The following is a 12,269-nucleotide window of genomic DNA, read 5'->3' on the forward strand; positions in this document are numbered from 1 at the left end:
CCCACTCAATGTAGAACCAAAGTCTATCGAGCAGGTGCCAAGTGAAATTACATTCTCGTCAATGCTGATTGTGGGCGACAGCCATGGCAGACACCTGGCGGGGCATGGTTCGGGACCTCATCGGCGGGGGCCCTAAAGTGACCGGCGTGTGCAAGCCAGGGGCCGGACTCCTTGACGTCGCGTCTTCCAGGCCTTCTTCAGATGACTTCACCGTCCTCATCGCCGGTACAAACGACATTGCCAACGGTCAACGATCAAAACATCTTCCGCCATCTGGAGCGGGGTTTTACAAGACAGAATGGGGGCGTTCTCGGGTAGTGGTGTCGACTGTCCCTCATCGGCACGACCTTCCTGCTTGGCATCCAGTGCATCGCGATACAGATAATGTGAAACAGGCATATTGAAGAAATAGCTGCTCGTCATGCCGGGGTTAAAGTATTAGATTTTAACAAAATACCCAGACGCATGTTCACACGCCACGGGATGCACTTGCGAATGCCTGGCAGGCGGCTGCTGGCTAGACACCTCCTTCAATGCCTGCACCAATTTGCTGACGGCGGGGTGACCTCACCGCCTACGCCTGGCGCTTGCCATCACTCGTTCCATGGCGGCTGCTGATGGGTCCTGTGGATCGCCTGCGAGGGTGCCGGTCATGCTGCAACACGACAGCTATTCAGAAGCAGTAAGGGCCCAGCTGTCGGCGTCAGCAGCACCTGCGACGCCGCCTACTCCCACCTCCGCAGCCACTTCCTTCTACAACGGCCCTGCCAGCGTCTCCACCGGCACCTGCGACGCCGCCTACTCCACCTCCGCAGCCACTTCCTTCTACAACGGCCCTGCCAGCGTCTCCACCGGCACCAGTAGTACATATTTCTCAATCTTTTTTAGTAGGGACTCCACTCCAAGTACCCATACAAAATTTGACTGACAAGCAAAAAACAATAAAAACACAAATCTCAAACCATTTCAAAAATTTTTCACCAAAACGCACAAATTGCTACAAATAAAGGAGATGAGCTCCTCCTCATGTGTGAGGAGCTCAATCCTGATTTGCTAGTTGTAACCGAGCACGGTTTTAAACAACAGCAACATTGAAAATTTCAAAATTCAAAATTATGAATTGGCAAATTTTTATTGCCGCAACTCCTCCAAAGGAGGAGGGTGTAGCAGTTTTTTCTAAAAAACGAAATCTCCTTTACCCCCCCTCACCCTTGCCAAACCTACAGACAAAGACTTTGAACTCACGGGGGGTGAAAGTACAAACAAAAAAAACTCAAATTTTGATCTGATTGGCTTATATAGGTCTCCCAGCGGAAACGAAGCATCTTTTTTTCTGAATTTCGAAGAAACTCTCTCTGACTTGACAGAGAAAAATCGCGGCTTCATCGTCGTGGGGGACTTCAATATTGATGTTTTGGATGTTGATAGCCCCAATGACGAGGAGATTCGCCGATATACTGAGGTCGTTTGGCGTAAAGTGGTCAGTCACCTCTCCAACAAGAGTGACGGCCGATTCGGAGACTGCGATCGACAATGTCGTCACAAACATGACAGACATTGATGTATTGGTGGTTGACACAGCCATTTCAGACCACTATGGCCCAACAGGTCATCGTCAATGGTCATGAAGCTACAAGGAATCCAGTCGAAAAGAAAACAACTAGAGACATAAGGCCCGCAAACATAGCTTTACTCAACTTTCTTTTGAAAAAAGAGAGTTGGAGCTTTCTAATTTTGAAGACTCCCTTGAGCTGCAATACCAAACATTTGAAAACACCTTCAATTTCAATTTAGACGTGAGCTGTCCCCTAAGGAATACCCAACAAAAACGCAAAAAAAGGAAGTGCACATGGATTACAAAGGTATCCTGGTTTCTAGAGAAAGACTCCTCTTTTTCTCAGAAACTAACAAGCACACAACCAACGAGGAAATTCAAAACATTTTTTCAAAATTACAAACGGATTTATAAAAAAGTCATCAAGGCTGCAAAAGCTTACGATGTAAACAAAGCATTGCTCACGTCAAAAAACGTTTCAAAAAAACCGCATGGGCCATCATTAACAATAAAAAACCACTGACTGACAAACCAATTGAACTGCACATAAAAAATAAACTCATCAACGACCCTTCAAGGATAGCTGATGAGTTTAACAAATTCTTTTCCTCGGGTTGGAGCTGACCAAGGACTTCGTCCACCACATAGTCATCCTGCTCCCCCCTTAGTACCGAGCCCGGTGGCTTCAATGGGCACTGGTCCCGGTATTATCAGAGGAGGAGATTGCCAGAGTGATAAGAGATCTTCCAACAAAACGGTCAAATGACTCGAATCACGTGTCAACGTGGCTCCTACAACAGTGTTCTAAAAGCATTTATTGGGGCCACTTGAACATCCTCATTAACCTCTCTTTTCACGCTGGAACCTTTCCCTCCTCTCTCAAAAAGGCCAAAGGCAGGCCAATCTTCAAGAAGGGCGACCCTTTCTCTATTCAAAATTACCGCCCAATCTCAATGCTGCCGGTTTTTTTTCAGCAAAATCTTTGAGAGAAGCTTTTTTCTTTCCCGATGTCTAAATTTTCTGGATAAGCACCACCTGCTATCTGCAAACCAATTTTGGATTCCGAAAGCGGTAAATCGACAGTAGACGCAGTCGCCCGTTTTAGTCGATGCTGTGGGTAGAGGGAATTGAAGGTCGAGGGAATAACTTTGAGTATATTCTCCTTGACTTATCAAAAGCTTTTGACTGTGTCGACCACCAAATCCTCACTCATAAACTGGAGTATTACGGGATACGAGGAAGGTCACTCAAGTGGCTTGGAATCGTATCTTAGTAATCGAACACAATTCGTAGGCATTTCCAGGCGTTAGATCGGAGGAGCTGGGGCTGAACTATGGAGTTCCTCAAGGCTCAATACTCAGCCCTTTTCTCTTTTTGATCTACGGTCAATGAGGTTTGGCTCATCTGTGCAACAAGGGCGGCTCGTCCAATACGCAGATGACACGACTCTCTATCTCAACTCAGAATCACAAGAGGCGCTCGAAAAAATGTCTTTCATTGAGCTAAACAATTTAGTTCAACACTTCAACGAGCTCAATCTGAAAACAAACCCATCGAAATCATCTTTCATCAAATTCAGTTTGCGGACAAACAGATTCAGATTATAGTCCCAACAGTCATGTTGGATGAAACTGAAATCACTGAAGTCTACGCTATGAAATTCCTAGGAATACACCTAGATCGAGGTTTGAACTTGGGATTCCTCATGTAGATCATGTTTGTTCAAAGCTATCCTCAGGCATTTATGTCTTGCGGAAACTGTCCGAATACTGCCCAACCCAGGTACTGATGACGGCATATTACGGACTAATCTACCCGCACCTCTCCTACGGGAGTGGCTTTGTGGGGAGGTTGCACAAACGCAAACTTTTCCAGAATTTTCATCCTTCAAAAAAAAGCAGTCCAACAATTGCAAAACTGAAACGGAGGAGAGTCGTGCAGACCAGCTTTCATAAAAACCTGAAAACTGCTGACATTTCCTTGCCTCTACATATTGGAAACCTGCATTTTTTTCAAGTCCAAATGCGGAGGACCAATAAGAGGTAGTGACATACACCCTTATGCAACGAGAGGCAGGGACGACTACCGATCTGTGAGACATAGAACGGTAGCTCATGAACGACTGCCTTCTCAGGCAGGAGTTCGATTGGTCAACAAATTGCCAAGCTCGATTAAACGTGCCCCCAATGTGAAGGCATTTAAGACTCGTCTAAAAACAACACTGACCACTTACGCATTTTACAGTACGGACGAGTTCATGGCACACAACTGGGAGACATAACAATTGGCTTACTGACTGGGGAAAGGGTGGAACAATTCGAATGAACTGGGAGAGAGTGAACGTCAAAACTGTAATGTTAGAAAGGGATTTTGATGCAAGTATGAGTGAAAAATTTTTAGCTTAATTCAGTTATTTGACGATTGCATAACATGTAATATGTTCAAGCAATAAAACATTATTATTATTATTATTATTATTACCTTGATTCACCAGTATGCAAGAACCACCCCTAGATGCGTGTTCTCGGCCATAAAACGCTGCAACCTCATATCCTGCAAAAGTATCCAGATAATTTTTACAAGATTTACTCAACCAATACTCAGTAAAACAGACAATAGTTGGATGGAATTTTAAAACTTGAGTGTGGACGGACGTAGAAACGCAGGAGACCACCTCGTTTAACGGATTATTTTGCCAGTGTTTTCCTTTTTTGTGTAGACGTGTTTCTTGATATATTTTCGTGTAACACATATCTTGATAACATAGTAATTCGGTTTATTTGTTTCATAGTGTACTCCTAATATTCTGGACAACAATGGTTAGGATATTTGGTTGAAATATTACTGTATTATTGTTATATATATATATATAATTTCAGCTTCTGAATAAACTAAGTTAAATATTTACGTTTATTCGAGTGCAATTAATTATCGTAGGTTTTTCATACATTACTTTTAATCATATTATGCATAGGTTGATTCATGTAAATACAAAATCTGTAATCTTCTACTCTTAATCATGCTAATATAAACTAAAAGGAAAAATACAATAACTTGTACCTAATTCGCCACAATATTTATTTTTTATTTACGTTACATTATTAACAAAATTAGAGACGTTACTTAATTTAATATACGGTAATCGTGACTGCCATATTTTGATACTATTAGTATGTTTATTGTCCATTTAATTTCTAATGCTTGTATAAGTTTTACAAGTTAATGAATTTAAGGTTTTTTGCTACAAACTACATACCAGTATTATATTTTCACTTGCATTTGAAAGTATATATTTTCGTTGAAAAACAGTTATATGAGATTTTTCATATCCCAAACGGTATAAATCAATCGATATTTTTGCATGTCTATGTTAAAAGTTATTAGTATACCTTAAAAATTATTAAATAGCTAATTATCTTCTAACCAATTAATTCGCTCTGCCGGTCGCGCTCGGTAAAAATACGCAGTACCTCAACTTACACACGTTCTGTCATTGTAATTAACTGTAATTATATATATATATATAATTATATTAATATATATTATTATATATATATATATTAATTATTTTACTATATATTGGTTCAATGAAGTTGAATGTACGAGACCAGGGAAGAGACACCTGGCCACCGGCGGCGCGGTATTGTTTGTTGCACAGTTACTTGGTGAAGGACATTGTCTGACTCGCCGTCACTGCCACCAACCATTTCACAAGGCTCTGGTTAGTGGCGTAGTGAAGGGGGGGGGGTCCAGGGGGCCCGGACCCCCCGAAAGTTTAAGATATATAAAAAAATAAAGCATGGAGCAGGAGAAAAGGGGAAAGGTTATCATTACTCTTGTCTACAAACATTAAATTGATTGATTTAATTGATTAAAGTGACCGATGTTAAAAATATAATTGTCCTTTCGTTTAAACCATAAAGTATCAAATGATACTTTTGGGCTCGGCCTTTTGGATAGTGTAGTATAATCACGGCATTTATATAGGGCGCGGTTTGTTCAAATTCGTCTTGGGGACGTATAATGACTGCTTAGAATTAAGTTACGACGTTGATTTTAGGTTTCATCAAACTGTAGACGTGTATATAATTATCGAAAAAAATATAAACAATTACTTTCAGTCGGAAAATACACTTGAAAAACTCTACCGATTAGAACTTCAACTAATTTGGACTTCAGTGATTGAGGTAAACGTGGTGTTTTCGATTGAGTTAGGACGACGATTTTTGTTATCATGAAACTGTACACTGTACTTATATAATTATCGAGAAAAAATCACTTCCGGTCGATTTTGGATTTCAATGGTTGAGTGGTTGGGTAAAAGTGGTACTGTACTTAGAATTATGTTAGGACGTTGATTTTAGATATTAATTCAACGCCAACTAATACATATATAATTATCGAGAAAAAAAAACAATAAAACGCTTTCGGTCGGCAAATACCGAGGAAAAGCTCTACTGATTGAGATTTTGACGATGTTGGATTTCACTGGTTGAGTGGTTGGGGTAAAAGTGGTACTTAGAAATATGTTAGGACGTTGATTTTAGGTATCAATTGAACGCCGACTAATACCTATATAATTATCAAAGAAAAAATTGAAACAAATCACTTCCGTTCGGATAATACAAAGAAAAAAGCTCTACTGATTGAGATTTTGACGATTTTGGATTTCACTGGTTGAGTGGTTGGGGTAAAAGTGGTACTTAGAAATATTTTAGGACGTTGATTTTAGGTATCAATTGAACGCCGACTAATACCTATATCATTATCAAAGAAAAATTTGAAAAAAAATCACTTCCGGTCGGATAATACATTGGAAAAACTCTACAGATAAGAAGTTCCGACTACTTTGGATTTCACTGACTTAGGTATTATTTCATTTTCCTTAGTATATTCCGATAGGAAGTGATTATTTTTGTTTTTTTTCTCTCGATAATTATATAAGTATTAGTCGGCGTTGAATTAATACCTAAAATCAATGTCCTAACATAATTATAAGTAGGCTACCACTTTTATATCAACCAGTGAAATCCAAAATCGTCAAAATCTCAATCAGTAGAGCTTTTCCTCGGTATTTTCCGACCGGAAGTGTTTTATTGTTCTTTTCTCGATAATTATATATGTATTAGTCGGCGTTGAATTAATATATAAAGTCAACGTCCTAACATAATTCTAAGTACCACTTTTATCTCAACCACTCAACCTGTGAAATCCAAAATCGTCAAAACTTGAATCTATAGATAGCTTTTCTTCGGTATTTACCGACCGGAAGTGATTTTTTTCATAAGTATATAGGTAGCCGAGTACAGTTTAATGATAACAAAAATCGTCGTCCTAACTCAATAAAAAATATCACGTATACCTCAATAAAGCCGCGTTTACACCGGAGTTGGCAACCAATGATTACAGACTTTTATCGGCAATTTTTAGTCGAACGCCTTAAAACAACTGCAACTCGCATTGCCAACTGTAGTTGCAGACCGATTTTACGAGTTGGCAACCAAAATTTGGTTTTTCCGACTGAAATCGGTAAAGATCAAAAGCGGTTGCCAACCTCGGTCGGCAATACGAGTTGCAGTGCCAAATTGAGCGGCGACTTGAGTCTGCAACAAACCCCGCTACCCCTGCCACCTATCGGCTCCACGTGGTCGATAGGTATTTAACATTTACTCACCTGTATGTTATACTTCAGGAAACATATCAAAGCCTCACAAACATCTGGCACAAAGAGAGATATCGCACTTTTTGAAACTTTAAACAAATAACCGATGCTTGTATAAGAGTCGCCAGTTGCCAAAAATCGCAAAGTTATAGCTTACCTTTCACGCACTGGAATTGTTTTCCTGTAGTTAGTATCCTTTTTTCTAATTATGTGTCCAATACCAACAATTAAACATTCAAAATCGTTGCTCGACATTCTTAAACAGTTTTTTTATACTGCATCTTAATTCTCCCGTCAAAGGATCTGTATCATCCCTATTTAAGTCACTCAATAGATCGCTCTTGCTCTTGCCTGCAATGAAAGTCGAACCCAAGTCTTATCCGTCTTCTCAATTTACATAGAACAACACACGCTGCCGCAGCAAGTACAACCTCTTCCGCACTCGACATTCTATATACTGTCATTCTATTACTTTATAAAAGTAACTTTTTGGTTGCAAGTTACAGTTATTGAGCAAACTGTGTTCATGGTTGCAGATACAAATTGCAAACTTCCATCGGCAACTAGCGTTGGCAATCGGAGTTGGCAATTTTTGGTTGGCAATTTCCGGTGTAAACGCAGTTAACCGAAGTCCGAAGTAGTTGAAGTTCTAATCATTAGAGTTTTTCAGGTGTATTTTATTTCCGACCGAAAGTGATTTTTTTATTTTTCCGATAAATAGGCCGATAATATACTCGTCTATAGTGTAATGATACAAAAATCGTCATTATAACTCATTCATAAATACCTCAATCAGTGAAATCCAAAGTAGCCGAACTTCTAATCAGTAGAGTTTTTCTGGTGCATTTCCCGACCGTTAGTTTGATCTGTACCCGAGCAACGCTTGAAAATTGCCCTCCTTTTCTAAAGGGTTTTCGGCCGTCAGTGGCCCACGCCGTGGGTGCTGTATTTGAGCCGCGGCCTGTCACTCAGCAAGAACTTATTAGTGTAATAACTGCAATGAAAGGTGGATCCGCACCTGGGTGGGACTTAATTCGAACTAAAATGATTAAAGGTTACATTTATTGCTTATCTCAACCTCTTTTACACATTATAAACCTTAGCATTCGAACTGGAATATTTCCAAACGCTTTCAAAATTGCAAAGGTGGTACCTATATTTAAATCCGGGTAAAAAAACACACATTTACTGATTATAGACATATCTCCCTTTCTAATCTCTCTTTCCAAAGTCATGGAGAAGTGTTTAAAACCGACTAACTATTTCGACCAGCAGAATATTAATCCAGGAACTCAGTATGGGTTTAGAAATAAAATGTAATACTATATATATTGGTGACATCAATCTAGATATTTTAAAAGACTCGGTGAAGTCCCTTGCATATAAGAATACAATGGTTAGTAATGGTTTTGTCTCACTTATAAACGCGCCTACAAGATTGGTATCCGATAGCTGTATTGATCATATTTTTATTAGGAATCTTAAAACTATGTATTTCAAAAGCTCTATTTTTGATATTTATCTGACGGATCATTGTGTATTAGATCTAAGTTTTGAAGCTGACATTAGGTCAGATGTACTTAGTAAGAGAGCTAGTGAGATAGAAGACAAGTACTTTGTAGACACCAAAATGGTGAAAAATATGTTAAAAATTAACTTTGGATGGATTGTTTTACATGTACTAACGTCAATGAATGGTATGAAAAATTCCATAATATTTTGTTATGCATTGTAAGTAGCTGTAAGAAAAAAGTCGATATTACATCAAAATACGAGAAAGCCAGGTTAATTAGCCCTTGGATAACAAATATAATTTTAAGGAAAATTGACAAAAGAAAAATGCTCTATAGGAAGTATAAGAGAAAACCATATGATAACAATTTTAAAGACTATTATTAACAATTTGGTGACAATTTGAGGAATGAGATTGACCAAGCCAAACACCAATATTACGCTAACAAAATCGGGAACTGTAACGATGATCCTACACAGCAATAGAAAGTTATTAATAGCATTACGGGTACCAGTACTAAGAAAGGTGTGGGTAAGATTGAGCTGGACGACGGTGAGATAATTGAGGAACCGAGTATTGTTGCTCAAGAGATATATCTTATCGCTGTGCAGTGTGGTGTCTAGGTGGTGGACCGAGGTCAATGCCAGGTGCGCCCGCATGACGGTAACAACTGTCGACCCACCTCTTCGGCATTAGCTAGTGTTCATTCATTTTTTATATTGCCGGTCACAGAAAGTGAAGTAATTGATACCATCTTACACCTAAAAAACAAAAGATCGTCCGGGTTTGACTCTTTTACTGTTACACTGATTAAGAAGATTTCTGTTAATATTGCTCCAATTCTGACTCATATAATTAATTTTAGTTTTAATTCCGGCGTTTTTTCCAGAAAATTGAGATTAAGTTGTTCCAATATATAAAAACAAAGGTTCTATAAATCTAGACAGTCTCAGACCTACAAGTTGATTATCCGTGTTTTCTAAAAATTTTTGAAAAACTAATGATAAAAAAGGCTTACTAATTATCTTGGAAATATGAACTTTTTAACGAGAGCCGGTACGGTTTTAGGACAAGTAAATCCACCGAAGAAGCCATTACTAATATAACAGATCGTATTTACAGTAGTGTTAATGAAAATCAGAAAACAACAGTATTATTTATTGATTTTAGAAAAGCTTTTGACTTAGTTAACCATACTATATTATTAAAAAAACCAGAAAAGGTGGGAGTTAGAGGTGTGGCGTTAAACTGGTTTGAAAGTTTTCTGGTAAACAGAATACAGCTAGTAGGCTACGTATTAAAGACTGTCTAAGCTCCCCTCTAACAGTGAAGTCGGGAGTACCCCAAGGATCGGTTTTGTCAGCAACGCTATTTTTGGTCTTTATAAATGATTTATTAGAAAGTAAATTTTTCGGTAAAGTAAATGCTTTTGCGGATGGTGTTGCTTTGTCATATTCTTAAGCGGAGGTTGCAGTATTATACGATCAGATAAGTTGTGACCTAAATCTCTTAAAAAATTGGTGCTTTAAAAATGATATGCGGGTTAACGTTACAAAAACCAAATATATGAATTTTGGATTTAGAGATTTTTATTTCCCATTACAATTAAAATACCACAGAACAAATTGTACCCCAGATCTGTGTAACTGTCAATGTGTAGAGAAAGTAAACATTTTTAAATATCTCGGCGTTACCATGGATAATAAATTAATTTGAGAGAATCATATCACGGATTTGCATAGCAAATTAAGATCTACGATTATAATTTTTTATTTTCTCAGAAATTTTTGTGATACGAACTTGATGCGAACATTATACTTTGCCCCAATACAATCAAGATTGCAGTATGCTGTACATCGCTGGGGAGTTACATACAAGTATTTAATCAATAAATTAAAAACAACACAAAACTACTTGATTCGTATAATATTGAACAAAAATAGAAGAGAAAGTGCTTTCCCACCGTATGATCAGTTTAAAAATCTTGCCGGTAGAACATTTGTATGTGTATAAAGTATTACGAATTTTTTATTTGCGCGGTGGAAATGTTGGAACAAATGATTTGTTGCACAGGACTAGGAGTATAGATAACAGAAATTTCAGAATACCGAAAGTAAACAAAGAATCTTTTAGGAAATCCATTCATTATATAGGTCCGAAGCTTTTTAATCAGATTCAAAGCGAAATAAAATCATGCAATATCTTGAACTGTTTTTCTAAAATGCTGAAAGCTTGGCTTTTGATACATCTTAATCTTACTTGGTGATTTAACAAATGTTTTGAAATAGTATACTAAATTCTGAATTTATTTTATTTTACCATTATTACAACTTTTTGTCATTTTCCTTGTAATTGGTATTAGCCAAACTTTTAATTAATATATCAGATTTATTGTGAATATAGGTTAGTGAATGGCAAGTTTGTATAATTGTATTGTATATTTATGTATACTATGTGTATGTGTGTATAAATGTGTACTGTTTCTCATTATATGCCTCTGGACGTTTGAATCACATGTAGACGTCGTGGAGAGCAGTTTGTTGGTTGAAATATTGTTTTTATTAGGAAAGGGCTATTTTATTCTATTTTTGTAAATTGTTTTGTTTTTGTTACGCTGACCAGCTACTGGTTTTTGGTCAGTGTAATTCCAAAGAATATATATTGTTTTGTATTTGTTTGTAAATGGTGGAAAATAAAGTATTATTATTATTATTGATTAGATGAAAACACTTCAAATGCGCTATTTGATATAACAAAATCTATCTCAAGCCAAATCACTGAAAAGAGACGTATTCTGGTCACCTTTTTAGACTTAGCTAAAGCTTTTGACTCAGTTGAGAGATCTAAGCTAATTTTCAAGTTAGACATGGTTGGCGTAAAAAATAAATCATTAGAGTGGTTTAAGAGTTATTTTCAAAATAGACGACAAATGGTTTCCATTAAGGGAATATGTATTAGTGATTTTATCGAGGTACCTTATGGAGTTGTACAGGGGAGTACACTAGAGCCACTCTTATTTTTAATATATTATATTAATAATATCTCTAAACTTGAACCAAAAGGTAAAATAATTTTGTTTGCTGATGACACGGCCGTGGTTTGTTATGGCTGCACTTGGGATGAAGCTTATTCGAACGCATCCGAGGTCAGCAGGCGTAAAAGATTGGTTTGATCACAATTCTTTAACTGTCAATATTAGTAAAACAAAATCTATGCCTATAGTTTGTACCGTAATCATACCGAAGCTCTGTATGCCGAATGTCCAGTGTTAAATGTTAGGCAGTTATATATTAAAAAACTGTATTATTATAATCAAAATTAACAAGACCGAAATTTTGTCTGATATACGACATAACTACACAACGAGACACCCCTAGGCTAAGTCATAGTTCGGAACTTGTTAACTCATTTTATCTTGCTCAAATTATCTCTAGAAACTTCCCCGAGGAATTAAAGAAAGAGAGAGAGTGGCAGTGTGGCTGTTTCCAAACGAAGGGTGAGTCGGCGGTTATACCGCATTGGCTGGGAGACTGCTGAGA

Source organism: Homalodisca vitripennis, chromosome 1, assembly GCF_021130785.1.
Source record: "Homalodisca vitripennis isolate AUS2020 chromosome 1, UT_GWSS_2.1, whole genome shotgun sequence".
Classification (NCBI taxonomy): Eukaryota; Metazoa; Arthropoda; class Insecta; order Hemiptera; family Cicadellidae; genus Homalodisca; species Homalodisca vitripennis.